Source organism: Pan troglodytes, chromosome 1, assembly GCF_028858775.2.
Source record: "Pan troglodytes isolate AG18354 chromosome 1, NHGRI_mPanTro3-v2.0_pri, whole genome shotgun sequence".
NCBI lineage: Eukaryota > Metazoa > Chordata > Mammalia > Primates > Hominidae > Pan > Pan troglodytes.
In genome coordinates, this window is record NC_072398.2 from 126,984,058 (window position 1) to 127,006,678 (window position 22,621).

Below are 22,621 nucleotides of genomic sequence, written 5' to 3' on the forward strand. Positions count from 1 at the left end.
ATTTATGAGACTATTTACTTTTAGGTTGATAAAAAGTAACTTTAAAAATTATTTGACCCAACAGGAATATTAGCAAGAAAAAAATGCTTTATATAGAACCTCAAGGAGTCAAACAAAATTGCATAATTTATTTAATTTTTTTATCTAGGCAATACTTGCAAATAGTAAAATCATAAATTTGATTTTCATTAGTTGATAAGTCTAAGTAAATATACAGCCCTTTGTAGCCAAAATCATTATCAAAAGGGATAATTTTTACATCACCTTATATCAGTCCCATTACAGTCAATCCACATTCCCAGTAGGCAACCACTTCTCAAATTCTATCACTAAGATTTCTTTTGCCTTTTCTTGAACTTCAAATAAATGGAGTCAAATAGTATAAACTCTTCTGTGACTGTCTTTTTTTGCTCATCATATCTTTTCAATTTATTCATATTGTTGTAGCACTAGCACTATTTTTTGGAATAATACTCCATTGACTGAATGTGCCACAATTATTTATTATCTTCTTATGATGAAATTTGAGTTATTTTTAAATGTCTGACTATTGTGAATAAAGGTATTATAAACATTATTGTGCCAGAAATTTTGTAGCCATATGCTTTCATTTCTCTTGACTAGGTACTTAGGAGTGGAATTGCTAGTTCATGAGGTAATTATAGACTGAATTTTTAAGAAAGTGTCAGTCTCTTTATAATTTATTTGTTTGAGCACTTTATATATTTTAGATACAAGTGGTAAAAATGAAAATAAAAATTGTCATTATGTATTATAAATATTTTTCTCAGCTTTTGAATTGCATTTTTGCTTTAATAACAATGACTTTTGATAAGCAGAATTATGAATGAATTAAATATTTTTATCATTTCATTGTAAGTGCTCTACTAATTTTCCAGTAAATCTTTTAAAAATCTTTTATAGTTCTTCTAAGGATTAAAATATCCACTCATCTTTTATAGTATTCTTATAAATATTTTCTCTTTTTAATTAAAATATAATAACCTTATTGCAGTATATTTCTATTAACCCAGCATTTTATGCTATTATTATGACATATTTCATATTTGCAAATAATAAAAGACCAACAATACAATACAATTTTTTTTTTATGTCAATGCTTCACTCTGGTCGCTCAGGCTGGAGTGCAATTTCACGTTCTCTGCTCACTGCAACCTCTGCCTCCCGGGGTCAAGTGATTCTCCTGCCTCTGCCTCTCAAGTAGCTGGGACTACAGGAGCGTACCACTGCACTCAACTAATTTTTGTATTTTTCTGTAGAAAAATACATAGTTTCACCATGTTGCCCAGGCTGGTTCCAAACTCTTCAGATCGAGCCATCGGCCTGCCTGGGCCTCCCAATGTGCTGGGATTGCAGGCATGAGACACAGCAGCCAGCCCTAATTTTTGTTTTAAATTGTCAGTTCTCTTGTTTTAAAATCATGTAAAAATATTTACTAACACGTTTTCCTTTTTTGGTACTTTTTACTCCTTTCTTTGTTACTGAAAATTACCTTCATGGCCATGTCCTTTCTGTTTAAAAAACGTACTTTTAGGCCAGGCATTGTGGCTCACACCCGTAATCCCAGCACTTTGAGAGGCCGAGGCGGGTGGATTGCCTGAGCTCAGGAGTTTGAGACCATCCTGGGAAACATAATGAAGCTTTATCTCTACTAAAATACAAACAATTAGCCAGATGTGCTGGCAGGCACCTGTAGTCCCAGCTACTTGGGAGGCTGAGGCATGAGAATTGCTTGAAACCGGGAGGCAGAGGTTGCAGTGAGCTGAAATCATGCCACTGCACTGCAGCCTGGGCAGAAGAGTGAGACTGTCTCCGAATAAAAAGAAAAACAAAAAAACAAAACAAAACAAAAAAACATTTTTGTCTTTCTTTAGGGACAGATTTCCTGGTCCTGAATTCTTTCAACTATAACTTACCTGAAAATGTCTCTATTCAACCTTCATTTTTTGAAAGATAGTTTTTCTGGATGTTAGGAATTCAGTTGAAACTGGTTTGTTTGTTTATTTTTCAACACTTTAAAGATTTACTGTCTTATGACTTTCATTGAAATCATCCACTGTCATTTGTGTCATTGGTCCCAAGTTTACATATATTCTGTTTTCCTGATCTTCAAGGTTTTTCCTCTTCATCTTTAAATATCTAGACTATGATATGCCTATGTGTGGTTTTCTTTCTATTTATTCCGGATTTGCCAAGCTTCTTGGCTTTATAAAGCCATGCTTTTCACTAAATTGGGTTTCTTTTTTATTTTTATTTTTTTTCTTTTTGAGATGGAGTCCCAGTCTGTCGCCCAGGCTGGAGTGCAGTGGTGCAATCTCAGCTCACTGCAACCTCTGCCTTCCAGGTTCAAGTGATTCTCCTGCCTCAGCCTCCTGAATAGCTGGGATTACAGGCATCCTCCACCATGCCTGGCTAATTCTTGTGTTTTTAAGAGAGACAGGATTTCACCATGTTGGCCAGGCTGAATTGGGCACATTTTTAGTCTTCCTTCCTTTTCTGTGTATATATATATATATATATATATAATTATTTTTCCTATTCTTTCTATTATGTCTTTCTGGGACTGGAATTATACAGATGTTAGACCATTTGATATTTTCCCAGAAGTTATTTGATCTCTTCAAGTTCACTGTCCCTGTATTCTGTCATCTCTAGTACCTTGTAAAGCACACTAAGTACATTTTTCATTTCAGACTGTGTACTCTTAAATTGTAGAAATTCTATTTGTTTATTTTTGTTTTTTTGTTTCAGTAGATCCCAGTTTTATTCCAAGATTCTCCATTGGTTTCCTTAATATGTCCATCTTTTAATTTAAGCCTTGAACATAATTAATTTAGCCACCTTAAAGTTCTTTATCTGCTATTTCAGTATCTGAGTCAGATATAGCTATGTATCTTTTGATTGCTTTTCTTTTACATATGAAAATTTAGTTTTATTTTAAATAATTATTACATATTACATATTGCGAATAAAATGCTTTAAAATTCTAGGTTATAATATATCTTTCTGAAGATATTATAATCAATTATACTAATGGAAGATCACTGTTAACTTTTGATTGTGTCCGTTTGGGGAAAGCCCAATATTTTAACCAAGGTCTTTTAATCAGAGAACTCAAATTCCAAACTGCCTCCTTTGATGGAGAGAACTGAAATTTCTTCTAAGGGTTTTCTGCTTTCCAAATACTTTTTTCCATCAGTTTCCTCAGAGTCTTCTGCATTCATGTGTAGCCCAGGGTTACCAAAGCTTTTAAGATGAATTTACATGCAGACGCTGGTGCTCTCTATCTCTTTGGTTTCCTCCTTGCATCATTCCTTATCCTTCAATTTCTAGCCTACCAGACAACCCCAATGCTTATCTTCAATTTTGGTCAAAAGTATTGTGCTTTACTTGAGTTCTAGCTACCAATTGCTTGCAGACTGAACTGGGCCTTCAGGAAGAAAACTACATAAAGGGTAATATCGCCCAGTATGTTTTTGTTTGTTTGTTTGTTTGTTTTTAATAGGTTGAATCCTATTAAAAACAGTTGTGATTGTGATTGTGATTCAGTTTCAACCTGCTTTTGTTCACTCACCACTGCCTACAAACAAAATGTTTCTCATATTTCACAAGTTTTATTCATGGAAAAACTCATGTTATAAAACAATTTCTTCATTTCCATAAGATACTTTTTATTGTATATTTCAATAACAATACTGTCAGGGGCAGCTAATATCTGAGTTACCAGTGGCGAATCTGTACAGGTCTCCAGCAACCTCAATTCTTGCCTCCTTACAAGAAACAGTTGGCATGAGGGGCATAAGGCAGAAAAAGAGACTAAAGCAAGTTTAAGAACAGGTGTGGAAGTTTATTATAAAGCTTTACAGCAGGAAAGAAAGGAAGGTACGCTTGGAAGAGACCCAAGTGGGTACCCTCGAGATTAAATGCCCTATTTAATCTTGAACCCAGGACCTTATATACTGGTCCACTTCCGGCATCTTGCCCCCTTTCCCTTCATTCTTCCCTTAGGGTGAGCTGCCCACATGTGAAGTGCCCTCCTTGTGCTTGGGAGGTGAGGCTGCAGTGTGTTTAAGAAGTTGTATATGTAAGCTCACCTGAGACTTTCTTCCCTTCTCCGGTAGAATGCTCCCAGATGGTCATATTCTGCCATTTTGTCTCTTAATGAGCATGCACCAGCCCACTGGCCTAATTCCTGAGTTTTTATTGGAGGTTGTCAATCACCAATTTCAAGTGTCTTTATCTGTTGGGAAATTGCCTCTCCCTGGTGCCAGCTGTGGCCAATTATCATTTTAGTGTAACAACTGCCAGACCATCAGGAAACTGCCTCTCCCTGGTGCCGGCTACAACCAATTATCATTTTAGAAAGACAGTAGGACGACTGTTGGACTATCATCTGATGGATGCCTGAATTCCTGGTGGATGTGGTGAGCCCTCTTCTGCCCCACTCATGCCTGACTAGCTACTTACTGTAACAATACCTCTTGAACTTGTATTTTATCCCAGTTCTCGATTTGCTTTTGTGTTTATTTTAAAAATTATTTGAATGTTCATGCAGTTGAACTGTTTTTTAATTGCACAGTATACTGAACTAATTTCAATTGGTGAACCCAACTTTGTAAGTTTTCACTGATCAGAATTATTTCTCGTAACCGAATACATTAGTAATTAATCTGCTTGAAATTAAAATATCAGATGATGCCTTTTACTATGAGCGATACATTTTAATAAATTTAAAGGTTCACTATTTTCATATTAGGGATGTCTATGAAAATAACCATATATCATTAATATAACATTAAATGAAAATACTATTTATCTGATTTTGAATATCAGCCCCACATTCTTCTGTGTGTAATTGAAACTCCTGATATAATTTATGTTCACGAATATGAGCACTGGACACCTTGAACATTCTAGAAACAAAATATTCAAAATCACAAGCAGTGGAATACTTTACAGAATGAAATCTTAATAGTCCCTGGCTTAACATACAGTTTTTAATTGATGATATGAGATATTTAACTTTCTTTTCAGTTAAATGTATCATGCATTGAAAAAAAAATCACTGAGTTTAACTCTCATGCATGGCAGCAGAAATGAAATAAGGAAAATGTCTGCTGCATCCACTCACGATTTTGAATCTTCCATGCTCAGCAGAAAGTCAGGATGATCATACTCTCTGCTATTAAAGTTCATAAACCTCAGAGACTTTAAATTTTTAATCTAAAAGCTATTCAGCTTTAATGTAGTCAATCATCTATATCAAATAATTTGGTTTATAGCAATATATTTCACTTCTTCTTCCAGAAATTTAACTTTCATCATACTGTGTGATGTGCTCCATAATGCATCTAGAAATTCTCTAATCTTTCTCTGCACATAAATGACAGAATCCAAAATGAATGGCTATTAATTCTTTTCTATTTTCCTATAGCCTACCTAATTATGAAGAAAATTAATGTGGTAACTATAGGCTTAGCTGGTCCCAGGCTGACAGCCAAGAACAGCCCAGTGTAGAGTACAGATTAGTAGGAACCAGAAATAATTTACTGCCATGAGACCAAGTGTAAACACAGATGCCTATCGACTTTGCATGAGCCTAGAGATAAGTTCATTTTCCAAACCTCCCACAGAGAAAGGGCAAGGCCAATCTGAATAATTGCCTATAAAGCACTAATTCCCACTCTATTTGCATACTAGGATTGGAGTCCTGCATAGTATACCAGAGAGATTGCGTATAGCTTAATTCCTATATGTAGTTTCTAGTACTGTTCAATGCATAAGGTGCTAAAACCTATTTCCAGTGTTACTGCCAACATAGACTGTATTTTACCAATAACCAATAATGTATCAAAGATCTTGATACTTACAACTCATCCTTCCTTCAATCTCCATCTCTTAGAGTCTACTTAGACTACCTGGATGATATTTCTAGTTCTAAGAACTAAATTTGCAATCTTCTAAGGTTATTCTCCAATAATAAGTCATGCGGTTCCAGTTATTGTCCAGTCCCTCTGTAGCACTGGCCTCTCCCTCCTTCCTTCTGGTAGCTCTTGGGTTTATTACTGTTCTGCACATATCTTAGGCCAGAAACTGTTTTAGATATTTTAATTGTCATCTCATTTAACACACAATTTCATGAAGATGGTACAGTAATACTCTTAATTGACAGATGAAAGCACTGAGAGTATAGAGATTTAATATTGTTTCTAGTTATACCAGTTATGAAATAGTTGTTCAGATTTGAACCCAGTCTATCTCATTCCACAACATGCTTTTGCTCTAAACCATGCAACCTCCTATAACTCTTGTAGCTCAAAGCTGATATTAGATCTCAATCTCATATTAGCCAAAGACATGAGTTGAAGAAGTAAGTTTTACCAAAGAGAGATAGCACAGATATTAACAATAAATTAGCCCACAGTTTGAGTCAAAGAAAATCAACCTGAATGTGTCAAGATTGAAAAAATCATACATTTTGTAATTAAACAGATCTACATTTAAACTCTAATGCAAACTACCTCTATGCCTTTGGTTAAGTTGCTTAGCTTCACATAAAAGGTTGTATGTGTGTGTGTTTGGTATTCTTTATTTGTAAATTCATGATAATAATATTGCCTACCTCATAGAATTTTTATGAATTAAAAATGCAAGTTTAAACAGGTAGAGAACTTAGGAGGTATGTTCATTATCATCTTTTTTTATCTGGAGAAGAGACACTAAGACAGTTAAAGTTAAATATAGACCTAAAGGCCCATGTACTTAAATAAGTACTAGAAATCTAGTTTGAAGAGAGATTACAGTTCCTTACCTGCCTAACAGAAGCACTAACATAAAAAGATCATCAATTCTTATTTCTTCCGAAAGAATGAGAAATAAATAGAAGTTGACATATTTAGTGCACTCTTATTAAGTAATAAACTATTATTGCAGAAACATGTAATTTTATCTTAGAAATATTGCTTTTCCTGTTATAACTAAGGTGTGAGGGTTGCCATGGCAAGATCACCATGTTGGTGTTCTTTCAGCAACGTGGAGGTTGCCAGTATGAGAAAACTAAGCCGACATGTAGAAAGAAGAATGGTCTAATAGTTCTTAATTTCTATTCGTTCTCATAAGCAGTTATGATCCAGTCCATCACTCCCTCCTCCTTGACACTTGGCTATGAGGACATCACCTATTTCCACGTGCTTATTTCTGAGTCTGCCTGCTGGTTCTTCCTCATCTCTGTAATGTCTAAACATGGATCTACAGGGTTCATTTTAAATACTTAGTTTTCTCTCCATCTATATTCACTCCACAGGCAATCTCATCTAGGCACTTTAAATATGTTATCTATGCTGGTGACTTCCAAACTTAAATACCCACCCAGACCTATTCTCTGAAGTCTACACTTACGTATCTTACTCACCATAAACACTTGTATATTTAATAGACATCTTAAGTTTAATATGAACAGAACTGAATTTCTAATCTCTTCTACACCCCAATTTGGTTCTTTTCTTTTCTGGAACAAAGTAAATAGCAAATCTATACTTCCAGTTCCTCAAGCCAAAAGCCTAGGAACCAACTGATTCATCTCTTTATACTACACCTATTCCTACATTACAACCCATTGGCTCTACAGCCAATGAATAACCAGGCTCCAAACCACTTCACATCTATGCTATGACCCTCGTCCAAGTCATAGTCATGTCTCTTCTGAATTAATTCAGTAATTTTCTAACATGGCTTCAGCCATTTCCTACTTTTGGACTGGTCCCAATAGTTTAATCACAGCGACCATATTAAAACACGAAGCAAGTATTGTCATTCTTTGTTGAATGACTCCAACAACTTTCCACCTCACTTAGAGAAAAAGCCTGTTCAGTTACATGCTGCCTCAGTCATGTTGGTCTTGATTTTCCTGGCATCTGAGTAAAGAACTAAAGAAAAGACATCTTGTTATCTTCCAGAGAAACATTTTAGGCTGGAGAAATGGTAAGTGCAAATTATTTGAGATGAAAGCATGCATTGCAGCTTTAAAAATCCATAGGGCACGGTGGCTCACGCCTGTAATCCCAGCAGTTTGGGAGGCCGAGGCGGGCGGATCATGAGGTCAGGAGATCGAGACCATCTGGCTAACACAGTGAAACCCTGTCTCCACTAAAAATGCAAAAAAATTAGCCAGGCATGGTGGCGGGCACCTGTAGTCCCAGCTACTCAGGAGGGAGGCTGAGGCAGGAGAATGGCGTGAACCCGGGAGGTGGAGCTTGCAGTGAGCCGAGATCGTGCCACTGCACTCCAGCCTGGGCAACAGAGCGAGACTCTATCTCAAAAAAAAAAAAAAAAAAAAAAAAAAAATCCCTAGCACCAGCATGGAATTTGGACTCATGTAAGCCTAGTATTCAAATTCTGTTTCTGGAACTTACTGAGTCTAACTTTAAGTAAAACTATAGATAAGGCAAATGATCAGGGAGTCAACTGATACTGGGATGCTGTTTCTGAGTTCCCTCAATAATAAATCATATTCAGTACCTTCTATGAAGCTATTTTAATTAACAAAAAAATAAAGTTTTTGTCATCATTGAGCCCATATGCCTGTGGTAGTAAGGCAGGATAAGTAGGGTAGGACTTGTTCCCTATGTGAAGCACTGCGGGTTCCTTTTGCATTCCTTGCACCCTTGTGAGTCAGCACCTAACTCTTTTGCAAGATAAGTGGTCCTACAGGACACCAGCCCATTGCTATTTGGTTACATTAAGTCCTGAGAAAGAGAACAGAAGCCCCTTATTCATGTTGTAGCTTCCCTAATCTCCAGCCAATCAGCACCAAAAGCTAAAGAAACTATGAGCTACAAATTTCTGCCTTCTCAGGATTCTGAATCCACAACTAGACTCAAAGTTTACCTTACAGTAACTTTTTCTCATTTTAATAGTAAAACACACCCCTCAGTGGAGATTTTATATGTTAATGATACATGCAATGCGTATTAGAGCATGTAGATGCTAAGTGCCTGCACCAACAGCAGGTTCACCTTTGCATAGTTGACATCCCTAGTATTTTATGAATATGTATGTACAGTCTCCCTAAGGCACTAGGAGCTATCTCTCTCTTTGAGGAGGTTGTTCACCTCTCAGATTATACTTTTGCTTTGTAATAAACTTCTTTGCCTACTCTTACTTTGGATTAACTTGAAATGTTTTATACAGCAAAGTCAAGAATCTGAAACAGCCCATGGACAGCAATGGGGGAGACAGACATTAAATGAAGTGAGTAATGCAGGATAGTGGGAGCTGAACAGTATAGGGGGTGTTCGTTGTGGTGATTACAGTTTGAGACAGAGATAGCATTTGCATCCAGGCTCATGTAACTCTAAATTCTGTAGTTTTTAACCTTCTGATACTGCTCTTTGTCTTGACATCCTTGACATCTTCACAAATGTCCACAACATAGTAAGGTGGTGGTTGGTCAAGCACTTACTCCTTAAAGTTGCATTCTGCCATAAGCATTGAAAGGATTAGAGATGGAAGAAGAGAGGAACTGGAGAGCTGACTTTGCTTTATGAACTGATATAAAGCTAGCACTGGCAGTTCTTAAAGATAGTGAAGGAAATCTAATCATGCCTTGCATGAAAAACTGACTATTCCCAACAGAAATAGCTATGACTTTTGCTTCCTTTCCATGAGTTTGGCTACTATAGAGTCTTGATTAAAAGTTAAATGCCGGTGTCTCATGCTGGTAAACCAATTTTTATTTTTTAAAGTAATATCTTACATTTTATTTTCAAAAACATATTGATTAAAGCAACATTGTGGTAACATTAAAGAAATAACATATTTTATGCAAAGTCCTACCATCTTACTTAAACAAATGTTTACAATTTTACAGGTAAAATTTAAATAATGTGCATTTGTAGTTTAATTAGTATGTATTCATAGTGACATGGTTGTTGTCATAGTATATGAAACATTTTGTGTACGGCGTGTATTGTCCCATTTTCTTATCAATTAATGGGTATACAAGAATCCATGGACTAATTCTGTCATAGTGACATCTGCACTTTGTGTTTGTTTATTTGAAGATTTAGGCACCTCTCTCAATGTCAGCTCTCCTACCCAGTTCCATTGCAATTCTAAATCAATATTGCCCAACACTGGCTGCAGGGAGATTTTAAATATAAATAAAACCACAGAAAACTCACTACCAAAAAGTGATTAAATTGATCAGGATTGGACTTAAGCACTGGCATTTTTAAGACTTCTCCAGGTGTTTCAAATATACAGTCAGAATTGGGAATCACTTTGAAAAATTAGAAAATGTCTCATTTAACATAACATATGTTAACATTTAACATAGCCTTACAGTTCTTCCACTCCTTGCCTTGCTCATACCTACACTTGGTCATCAATACCTCATATGTCAACTCCACAATCCTGACAATAATTTTGTAAACTTCCAGGATGTAATTTCTTATTGCTATTACACCTTGCTCAGAGAATCTCAGTGGGATATTCTCAATTAGTGGAGCATTCTGGATTCAAACCTTCCCCCCTTAGTGTGTACTTCTCTCTTTTATTTATACCATATTGTGCAGTTATAAGTTTCTAATATGGTACTTGATCACTTTTATTAAACAGAGCCACCAAATGTAACATGCGTCTTCTTCTGTCTTAAAACAGTTCGTCTTCATCTTTTTCCTATTTAGTAACTGGGATTTCTTCATTACTGATACTTCTTTATTGATAGTGTCAATTAACTTACATACAGCAGTTAACATACAATATTTTCTCTTGACAGAATCCAATGTGTGCATTTAAACAGATAGGGTTTTGTAAACTTACATTTCCTATGATGACAGGAGACAAAACTTTATCTTCATAGTCCTAAAAGCAAAAATTAATTACATAGGTTAAAAAAAATGACTGTAATCTTACCACCTGGTTTTCCTTATTCAAATTCCCCTCTGTTAGATGACACACATACACACATACACAGATTGAATTCTGCTCAGTTTTTTCTGAGTAATATTGATGCAATGGGACACCTTACTTTTTTATTACAATTTTTTATCTGTATATTTAGAAGATTTATCAGACTGAATACTAGATTTAGTAATAATGTAAGTATGCTGGGAAAATCACATTGAAGCAAGTTTGCAAAAAAAGATATAAATCAATTCTGAGTTTAAAAAGAACAACAAAGTCAACTGGGTGTGGTGGCTCACGCCTATAATCCTAGTACTTTGGGAGGCTGAGGCGGGCAGATCACTTGAGATCAGGAGTTCAAAACCAGGCTGGCCAACATGGTGAAACCCCATCTCTAATAAAAATACAAAAAAATTAGCCAAGCGTGGTGGTGTGTGCCTGTAGTTCCAGCTACTCGGGAGGCTGAGGCAGGAGAATTACTTGAACCTGGGAGGTGGAGTTTGTAGTGAGCCGAGATTGCTCCACTGCATTCCAGCCTGGGCAACACAGTGAGACTCTGTCTCAAAAATAAATAAATAAATAAATAAATAAATAAATAAAACAAAAAAACAAAAAACAAACTCAATTGTTCAGAAAATTTTGATAATTTAAGGTAATCTTGCTAAATAAAAACCAATATTCTACTGTCATGAGAAATTTAATAAGTGAAACTCATTAACAGGAAGGCTTAATTTAGATTCTGTGGTTCTAATCTTTGGATTCCATAGTTTAAGTGAGATCTTTACATTTCTTGATATCATCAAAACATCCTTTCTTACAGCTGTTACTTTGAATAAATAATTCAACCAATGAAACCAAAAGGAATTTTTTTATATCTAGATTGTATAATATCGTTATTCATTTTCTTATGTGAAATAACCAAATCTGGCCCTAACATACAAAAAAGACTTATATGAATCCCTCCAGGTTTTTTTCTTTTTTTTCCTTTTTTTTTTTTTTTTTGACAGAGTCTCCCTCTGTCACCCAGGCTGGAGTGCAGGGGCAGGATCTTGGCTCACTTCAACCTCTGCCTCCCAGGTTCAAGCGGTTCTCATGCCTCATTCTCCCAAGTAGATGGGATTACAGGTGCCTGTCACCACATCTGGCTAATGAAATCAGTATATCAGTATGGAAAAGAAATCAATATATCAAAGAGATAGCTGCACTTCCATGTTTACTGTAACATCATTCACAATAACCAAGATATGAACTCAACTTAAGTGTCCACCAACAAATGAATGTATAAGGAAAATATGGTATATATACACAATGAAATATTATCTAGCCATAAAAAAGAATGAAATTTTGACATTTACAGCAACATGGATAGAACAGGAGAACATTATGATAAGTCAGCAAACCAAATATCACATGTTCTCACTCAAATGAGGGAGCTAAAAGAGTGGATTTCATGGAGATAGTGAGTAGCATAGTGGTTACCAGAGGCTGGGAAGCGTAAGCGGGGGGAAGTATGAAGCGACGTTGGTTCATGAGTATGAAAATACAGTTAGAAGGGATAAGTTCTAGTGTTCAATAGCACAGTAGGATGACTACAGTTAACAAGAATGTACAGTATATTCAAAATAGCTAGAAAATTTGAAATGTTCTCAATACAAATAAATCAATTGTTTGAGATGATAGTTATACTAGTTACTCTTATTTGATCATTATACTTTGTATGCATGTATTGAAATATCACATGTACTCCATAAATATGTATAAATTGTATGTATTAATTTTAAAAGCCAGCACATACATATTAGTACTATACTGATTAACATAATAATCATAATAATATTATAGTAGCAATAATAGCAATAGTGATAATGAGTAGTATAATACTATAATTAACAGAAATTTCAAATTTATAATTTTTAAGTTAGTATAACCTCAGTTCTGTTACTTTACTACTGCCAGTAAGACGAAGACATATATTTCTTGTTTAGAAACACCCTCTAAAACTATAGGCCTAAATTGTATCATTCTTAAACCTGGCAGTGTCTAAGGGACCCGCTCTGGTCCACTTCTGGAACTTCTACTTCTCCTGGAGTAAAAGTCACAGGGCCAAAGGACATGTCAACCTGGATCCCCTGCCATGCCTTTCTAGACTGTGTCCTAGGAAATTAAGACCCCAAAATTCTTCACCCAAACAACCCTAAAGCTTCCAATGTTCAAATCACTATGCATGAGGCCTGAAAAGGAGTAGCTTCTTGCATGAATATTGATAGAGCTTGGACTGAAGAAACAAGGTAGCCATACCCATACACATGAGAATGAATATGTATATTGCAGTCAAGATAATGTGAGGAGCTAGAGGAGAAGGGTAGAGTATGGGCCAGGGAACTGACTTCCACTATGCTATCACATTCTGGTGAGAAAACACACAGCAGTCTGAAATACTACATTTTAACCTCACCTTTTTTTTCTAGGTGTTATGAAAATCTATTTGTTAAGTTTAGAAGATTAGATCTTTTCAACATTTGAAATATGGGATGTGGAACTATATTTGCACTCGTATTGTGGGCCCTACAAACACAGGTCTGGAATCTGGCTGTAATTGGAGGGTCACAACTTGTGAAGATATTGTTCACACTTTGGGAAACCAATGGGAACAGAAATGGGCAGACAGTGAAGTGAATGCCTGAATCGTGGAGTGTTTCTTAGCCAGCCACAAAAAGCTCAAGCATCACAATTTCTATAGAAGCTACATTGAACATAACAAATGCCTCCTATTTATTCCGTGCTTCTGATGAAAATCTACTGCTTTTTTAAATTAAAAACAATATATTTTGTCATTCTAATGATTTGAATTATGTCACATGTGATAATTTCATAAGATACTACTAGTCTATCATCAAATTAAAATATATAGAAAAGTTCATCATGTGGAGAGGTTTGTTGGAGAAGGAAATGCAGATTTAGGACTATAGTGAGCTGGAATTCTTTTTGTTGGTGATTAAAATTCTACTCCACAGTCATTGTGTATGGAGATATAATTTTGTTATGAACATTTTGTTTAAAATATTTATTTGAAAGGTATTTATCCTCATTAGAATGCTCAGGTTATGTCTGTAAATGCAGGCTGGATACAGCTATAAAGATGAAACAAAGTGTTGGGATTCTGCCAATGTTCCCTAAAATTCATGTCTTCATAAACTGACTTCTGGAAAATAAGAATTTAATAGGCACAGACTTAAGAAGCATGAGGAACCCAAGTTCTCCTGCTCATAATATAAATTGTGTGGCCCCTTATTTATTTCATGCACTTACACTTTCTCCATCTGTGGCCCCAGAGCTCTCCTGTACCAGGCAGTCATATTCCCCAGGGCTCCATTACACTTTGTACTTGTTGATCCATCTTTTATTCTCTAAACATTTCTCAGAGTTTTTGTGTTAATTGCTCGACATAGAATCTTAGTGCTGTGAAACTCCTGATGCTCCCCTGAGAATCTCAAGTTTTACAATTTAGAAACAGAGTCGGCAGCCAATACAAGATTATCCTCATGTCCAAAGTCAGAAATCACTGACATATTTTCTTAGAAGCTGTCAATGGCTTAATCTGGCCCCACTTTAACTTTTGCAGGCTGCCAGTGTTGTTGCTTTTCTTCTTCATTGTGTTGAACACAAGAAGCATTTATGTAACAAGTAGGAAATGAATGTTGCCCATTCAATCTCTTTGTATTATGTAGTACTAGATTTCATTGTTAAGCAGGGCTGGCACCATGAGATTTCAAAAGTTGTGCTGAACAATTAAGTAGTGTTATTCTGAGATTAGTTTATGCATATTTTTAAAAGTGTTAATATCTTTAGTGCTTTGATATTTAATTATCAAATTAATCCTGTGTAAATTACATATCTACAAAATTATGAAGTGCTATATACTTGCAGAAGGTGAGCCACTCATTTGACTCTAAGTTTTGTATTAATTAACAGAAGTGATATAAGATCATTGTGAACCACAGACAAAAGTGTATCCAAAAAAAAAAAATCTAATATTCAAGTCTGTTTTCTTGGCAGTCACACTTTTTTTAATACACAAAACAAAGTAATTAAATGTATCATTCCCCATGCAGTACTATTATCAATATTTAAGATGACTAGAGGAAAGGATGGTGATGAATAAACTTTCGTTGGCTTTTTAAAGTTAAGCAACTAAGAGGTCTTCAGTCTTCTTAGTTGCTTCAACCAAATTAAGCAATGCTGCTGCATGCTTACTTCCAGCTCCCAAATTTAGGAATTGCCATGGCCCTCTACTTTATTCCTGAAGTGTGGAAAAGAAAGTAATCTTAATTAAATGCTTGAAATATGTATACATAAAATCAAGCCACTCCTTTGCTCCAAATAATCTGTTGACTTCCTGTCTGAATTTCTTGAAAGAGTCTACACCATCTAGCTCCTGCTTACTTCTGTCATCTTGACTCCTATCCCAGCATGACCATTTCACAAATTAAGATACTGTCTATTATTTTCTTCAGCCAGTATCATCTATTAATCATTTCTTTATTAATTTATGTATTCAATAAACAGTAAATGAGTATCTACAGGGAGAGTATAGATATAAGTACACAAAATAAAAACTCCTGCCCTCATGGGGCTTCCATTCTAAATGTGTAGTGGTCAGCAGAGATGAGGGTGAAATGAATCACAAATCCATAAGTGAAATATACAGTATATCAGATAGCAATAAATAATGTTACTAAAAAGAAAGAAAGCACAGAAGATAAGTGTGGAGTGCTGAAATTTGAAATACTCTGATCTGGGAAGGCCTTATAGAGAAGGCAATATTTGAGTAAACATTTGAAAGAGCAAGTGCAGGACAAAGGACTAAGAATAGAGTAAGCAAATGCACAGCAATGGGAGAGGTAAGATCAAAGACGTGAGTGGGAGCCAGATAACCTAGACCAGTGTAAGAATTTTGGTACTAAATGGAAAATATATCATTTTTCCAATATCCATGGATATTCCATATCCATGGATAATTTTGAGCAAGGGAGTAATATGGTTTTATGTGTATTTCAAAAACAAAATTATAGGGTTGCTGTGCTGAAAACAGGCTGAACTGAGAAACAAAGCATAAAGTGGAAGAACAACTAGAATATTACCACAATAATCAGAGTGAGGAACAATTGTACTTTGGACCTGATGATATCAACGGAAGGGTGAAAAATGATCCAACTGACAAGATTTGCAGATGATCTATACCAACAGATGTGTTGGTAAGTAGGAGATAAAATTGATGACTTTAGGATTCTGGACAAGAGAAATATAGGGGGGAAAAGGTGTGGGATGTGTTTACAAATCAAGTTGAGAACAATTGCAGGAGCAGCAGGCAGTACCAGGAGGGTGCATAGAAGGGATGTGCTATGTTTGAGATGCCCATTGGACATGCAAGTAGAGAAGTCAAATAGGCCGCAAAGCATACAGGTGTGGAGTGCAGGAGGGAAATCTAGGCTGAAGATAAAATTTGGAGGTTCACAGCATATTGATGATGTTTACAGCTAAGAAGCCAGATGACATTGCCAGGAAAGGTTATAAAACAAAAACAGAAGAGTTTGATGGCTGTAGCAAGGAAATAAGAAAAAAAAAAGGAAAAAAAAGTAAAAAAAGACATGAGAATAGAACTATAAATGAGAATATGGGCTCCAGAAAGCAGAGTGGTGAGATTGCTTTAATGGAGGAGGTGATTAATGCTGCTCATTAATGCTTCTAAGAGATCCAATGAATGAGGACTTAAAATTGACCATAAGATTGAATATCATGGAGATTATTGGTGAGTTTTAAATGAATCATTTCTCTGAAAGGACAGGGGTAAAGAACCTGATTAAAGTCGTTTCAAGAAAGAAGGAGAGAGGGGTAGAATGGAGACCTTGACCAATTCTGAGGGTTGTCATTGTCAAGAAAGTCAAATAATTGAGGTGTAGAAGATATGTCATAAAGAGATGATTGTCTTTAGCTTACAAGAAATTTAAGCGTGCTTGAATGCTGATGTAAATAGCAAGTAGAAGTTAGAGTAGATGATGAGATGTCCCTGAATAGATAAGAGATGTGCACAAGTGAAGCTGTTGGCCTTAGGTAGCTACTCAAGCAGTTTGGCGTCAGTAACAGGAAGGCAGAGAGTGTATAGATGTTCTCACAGGTAAGTAGATGTGATAGTGGATGCTTGTGAAAGCCTTTTTAAAATCGCTTCTACTGTAACTCTGAAATAAGATCTAGGTAATCAGCTGGAAGTAATGGGAGAGGAGATACTGGAGGATTGAGTGGGAATGTGAAACTGAAAGAATCATTGCGGAGAATAGGAGAGTGAATGGATTAAAGCACATTTGAAGTTAGTGATCTTAATATAAAGAAACAATAATCAGATTGTTGTGTGATTTTTTTTTTTTTTGCCTCCAGCTACATTCATCTGTGATGGTACAGGCAAACAGTGGGTAGAAACTGTATTTTTTTTTCGCTAGCATTGAGGTTTTGCCAGGCAAGTTAGTGTAATGGAGAGAATAGTAATAGCTTTGAGAGTATAGTAATTTAAACTGGCAAAGGAGGGCAAGAAAAGTCTTAAGATATGAGGAATAATGAAAGGATAAATTACATGCCTTGGCAGGTTCAAACAACTGGTGAAATCAGAGGTTAAGAAGTCACCTAGCAATATAGTAGATGGAAATCTTTGTGCTAGAAATTGAGGTTATGGAGAAGTTGAAATTATTGTTAATGACAAATCTCAGGCCTCATTATAGATAGGATTGAGCTATTCAATATAAGTAGATTAATAGGTATTCAGGAAGAAAGTCAAAGAACTGTTAGAAGAAGCCCTAATAAACACAATGTATCTGGATATTGAAATCAAGTAATGTGGCAGGGAGGATGTTGAGGGTCAACATGGAGACAGCTGCTAAAATCTTCAAGGAATGAAAGGGAAGACGTATGCACGGAGTCAGTAGAAAAATATGCTAAAGAAGGGCAACTGGGAGATGTAGTCTGGGGATGAGATTTAAACTGAAGTGACTTCTTTTTCCATCATGAAAAATGGGGTTCACAAAAGAATTAGAGAGCCCTGTGGGGATTAGGAAACTAAGCATTTTGTAATAATTAAAGTAAATGGGAAAAACTAGTATAATCACTGAGGCAAAAATAATAAGGTGAGGAGTTCCATAAATAAAAGCAAGAGAAAAAAACATAATAATATTTACTTAAAAATATACTTGACAGAATTAGGTGGCAGAATGGATATAGTGAATAGAGGGTGATGAATACTATGTTTGGCCTGGAAGATGTGACGTTTGAGATGCCTGTAGTACATCCACAGGCTGACATCCGGTGCACAGCCTGAAGCCTGTGTCTAAAGCTCAAGCCAACTGATACAATATTGGAAGTCACTGATGATAACTGAAACCATAGAAACTTATGAAAAATTCTAAGTGAAGCATAGTATTTGAGACTGTAGTACAGGAAAAGTACCAATAAACAGTTTGTCCAATTAATTCTTTATATTAAAATGAGCAGCAGTAGTGATGCTGATTTAATGGTAGCTAGAGGTGGTAGGAGTAGCAGTAAAAATGAAACACTACTTACAAAGAAGAGTGAAGTCAAGGTCTATTTTTCCACAGGTTTATTAAAGGCCATGCACTTTCAGAAAAATGAGGAAAAGAATTAAACCTCTTGAACAAGGTCATCCAGAGTTAGAGTTACAAAGTAACTAGAAATGTAGAGACAATTAACCAGATAATATCTTCACTGTAGGTTCTAGCAAGGGGAGTCCTACTTCCTTTCTATTCTTTCACTTCTTTCTTTTCAAAATTCCCTCATAGTCTACAGGAGAAGCAGAAAGGCACCCTATTGTACAAAACATTTTCCTTCTTTCCTGACTCCTACTACACATAATGGGCCTTTCCTTCTGTGAAAGCTTCCCTAGCTTCTTCAAAATTTTCAAACTACCTCTGAATTATCAAATTAGCACTATGGGAAAACAGATTGTTGAGTGACTATCTCTATTTATATGTTTATTGTTATATAACACAACCACAGTGTGACGTTATTAAAAGCAAAGACTATATTTTATTCAATGGTGTTCATCTTAAGCACATTTCCTGACCTAAAACAGGCATGCGGTGTAAGTGTTGGGTGAAAAATAAAACTGAATATTTCCCCTAAAACAGTCTGATCAAACCTGTACATTATTGAAATAGCTTGATGAAATTCAACCATGTTTTACCCCAACCTTGGTCCCCAAATTTTGCCATTTTGTGCTTAGAGTATTTCAGAGATCTATCTGCAAGTCAGATATTCCCTATTTTATTGTAGCCAACTACTAGGCATTCAGCATCACATCAGGGTAACTGGACAAAAAGATTAGTATGAAAACAATTAGCATAAAAATGAAACTATTTGCATTTTCTTGTTGTAACCATTTTGACTAAACAAGACATGTACCTAAAGTTTTTCTTGGGATTTGTTCCATTCTTTTCCCTCATGCCACATCTTCACACTTAGGTTAAATTCCTCTAGTGAATACAGGTTAGGTTCAGAGTAAAGCTACTAACACACCAATTTTGCAGATAGGAAAAATGAGATTTAGAATTATTACTATAAGGAGACAGGGAACTAATGCATTGTAGAATCTTGATTTTCAGTTATACTTACTGACTCCCGAGACCAAGCCCTATCCATAGAATATATATCATTTACAACTAAAAAACATTCTTAAAATATAACTAATTTATAGTAACTTAACATTTTACTGATTTCTTCTCAAATCCTAGACCTAACAATGCTGTTGGCAAAAATAGAATTAAATATTAAAGAATGTAAACAAATGCAGATTACCTATGTTTCACAATACCTATTTTAGAAATGCTGCATTTCTGGAATTGGATTTGTTGTACAAATTATGCTCATAAAATAATGTAATTGAGTTGACACTCATGATTAGGAAAAGAGAATTTTTGTTAATGGTTTGTTTTCTCATTGTTTATAAAATATTATGTGACTGCCAAAATTGTAAATAAGATGTAAACTATGTTAAAGTTATATTTCATTATACCTTACATTTGCACTCTGCCAACATTAGTGTATGTGTGTATGTTTGTCTATATGCATATGAGGATACCTTTGTAACTATTGATAAAAACAGCACTTATCAGAGTTTATTTTTAAGAAACTATTAAGAGCAGAGTTAACTGAAGAATATTTATATAGTTTTTTAATTTAGAGATATCTGACAAATTAAAAGTAAATGCCATTCATTGTAACAACATTTAATAAATAAGCACTAATATATAAAATAAAGTTTACTATCCATTTGGAATTTGTTTAACATATGTTCTTAAAACTCTTGGAAAGAATCTCTAAGCCTTTTCCATGTAACAAAATTCTGCTCCAAATAGCATTGCTTTGATTCCAATAAATTAATTTGCAATTTACTAAACCTTGGAGAAAAATGCCCAAGGGGATTACACAAAATCAGTGCTACCTACATTTAATAATAGACAAATAGTAGATGAGTTCCATTTTATTCATTCACTAAAGTTTAGCTAATTTTCCGATACCACATTTTAAAACGGTTTCTGTTTTATGGCTTGTATCAAGCCAATCCATAATCTAATCTGTCAAAAAGGCGTTTAAGACTAATGGGTTACAACTGGGTGGGTTATAAGATAAAATGAGGGAGGGGGAAGATCTAAAAGGAGCTCAAATTTGATGGTTATTGGAATGAAAACTTATTTAAAATCTGAAATATGCAGACACTTGGTTAAATGGAGCATATTTAATAAATGGGTGTGGCATTGTGATTGAGCACAATGTGGGAAAGATTGTATTATTTTTATTATCATCTTTATTAAAAGAAAAATAACAGAAGTTGTTACCCAGATAGAATGTATCAAACATATGTGCCTCTAAGTTTTTTAACTTGATAAGGCGTAAAAAGAACATGTCAATAATGAAATGAATCTTTATCTTTGGAAATAAAGGTAAATTTGATGCTTTGAATGAACAGACACCTTGTTTGACTAGAAATGATCATGGTTCCAATTTCTTGTCAAACATGTTAGTTTCTTGCTGTCAGAGAATGCTGTTCCATTTCTGATATTTCAGCATCAGTCTTTCGCTATTACAAAACCAATGCCGTTGGCTTTCAGGACTTTACAGTTTCAATTGGCAGACTTATCTGTCTTCAACAGGATTAGACAGAAATATTTCTTATTCAGAGGCTGCTCCTGTGGAAGACGGCAGCAGCTCCAGGAAATTTGAGTATATTAGCTTCAAAAGACCTGTCTGCCACCCTTCTGACAGTACACTCTGCAAAGAACCTTCCGATCTCCTGCTCCCTGGGCGGTTTTCTCTGCATCTTAAATATGTATTTTCGGCATTACATACAAACTTCAGCAAGTTCTATGTTTTAATATTAATTTACATAAGCACAAAAACAAGCTATAGATTTGCATGCAATTGGCACTAGGCCTTTCGGTAAATGACATTAAAACCATGAGGAGAAATGGCAGACAATTAGTCTAAGATAAAATTGTCAGCAGAAAAAATCAAAACAACAGAAGAAATGAGAATTTTTACCAATTGCTTATAACGTTAAAATAGTACTTTTCTTTTAAAAATGTTAAATAATAGTTTCAATTATTATTTGATAATAATAATAAAGGGGATCTCAGAGAAAGTCAAAGTTATTTGCCAAAAGATCTGTAATTATTTCTGTACTTCTGAAAGTGTGCAAACTGCTTTAAAACATCCCATCTGCATTTTCCTTTTCTATTTTGTATTTTCTCCCTGCTCGCTGCCCCCTTTTACTCCTTCCCCCATCAAAAAAAAGACCAACAAAGCTGCTGTAAGTTTAGAGTGTGCATGTGTGTGTGTGTGTGTGTGTGTGTGTGTGTGTGTGTGTGTCGTTTTTCTCAAGGGACTACATCTCTTAGTATTTATATGCCTCTAAAATTTTATCAAGTGCTTTATAATCTATTCATTGAATATTTTATTACTCCACAAAATCTGCAAACATCTCTACTTAGAAAATCCCAACCCTCTCTCTAGCATGGGAAAATGGCCTGTAACACTGAAAAATGTCAGTGACCACAGTCAAGTACGACTGTTTATTTTCGTAGAGACAGAAATAAAATCTATGTGGAATATTTATTTAATTCTCATTTTTAACATGCTATATTGGTAAATCATGGGATCTGTTTGGTTTATGTCACTGTCTTTGTTATCACTGTGAAGTTTTATTTATTTATTTTTATGCCACCACTCTCCCAGAAGGATCTCAACTGATGAATAAGTAGCACGTCTCACTGACTTATTCAGTGCCTTTGAAAGAAACACTATAGTGTGTTATTTTCTTAACTGGATAAATTTTAAGTAGCTTTTTAAGGCATAGCCATAAAATGCAGTTCATGCAATAGTGATAATCAGAAGGCTTTATGGCAGAAAAAAAATAGATCATTTTACATCTTATGTTGCTTTGCTGCAGAAAAGTAAAATATTGCCTTGTTAATTAACCATAAGTTTAGTAACTTAAAATGTATGACAATCAATAGCTTTAGAGCTCAAAATATTTATTTGAAACCTAACAAACAACTGCTTAAATTGATCAATAAAAATAACTTTAGTGCCTAATTGTTATTTAATACTGATTTATTTTTCACCAGGGCCCCCAAAA

General features: G+C 35.1%; 1 pseudogene; it reads right to left on the reverse strand.

The window, feature by feature from the left end:
- Window positions 1–22,621, reverse strand: part of LOC107967524 (THAP domain-containing protein 3-like) — a 275,942-nt pseudogene that overhangs the window by 64,780 nt on the left and 188,541 nt on the right.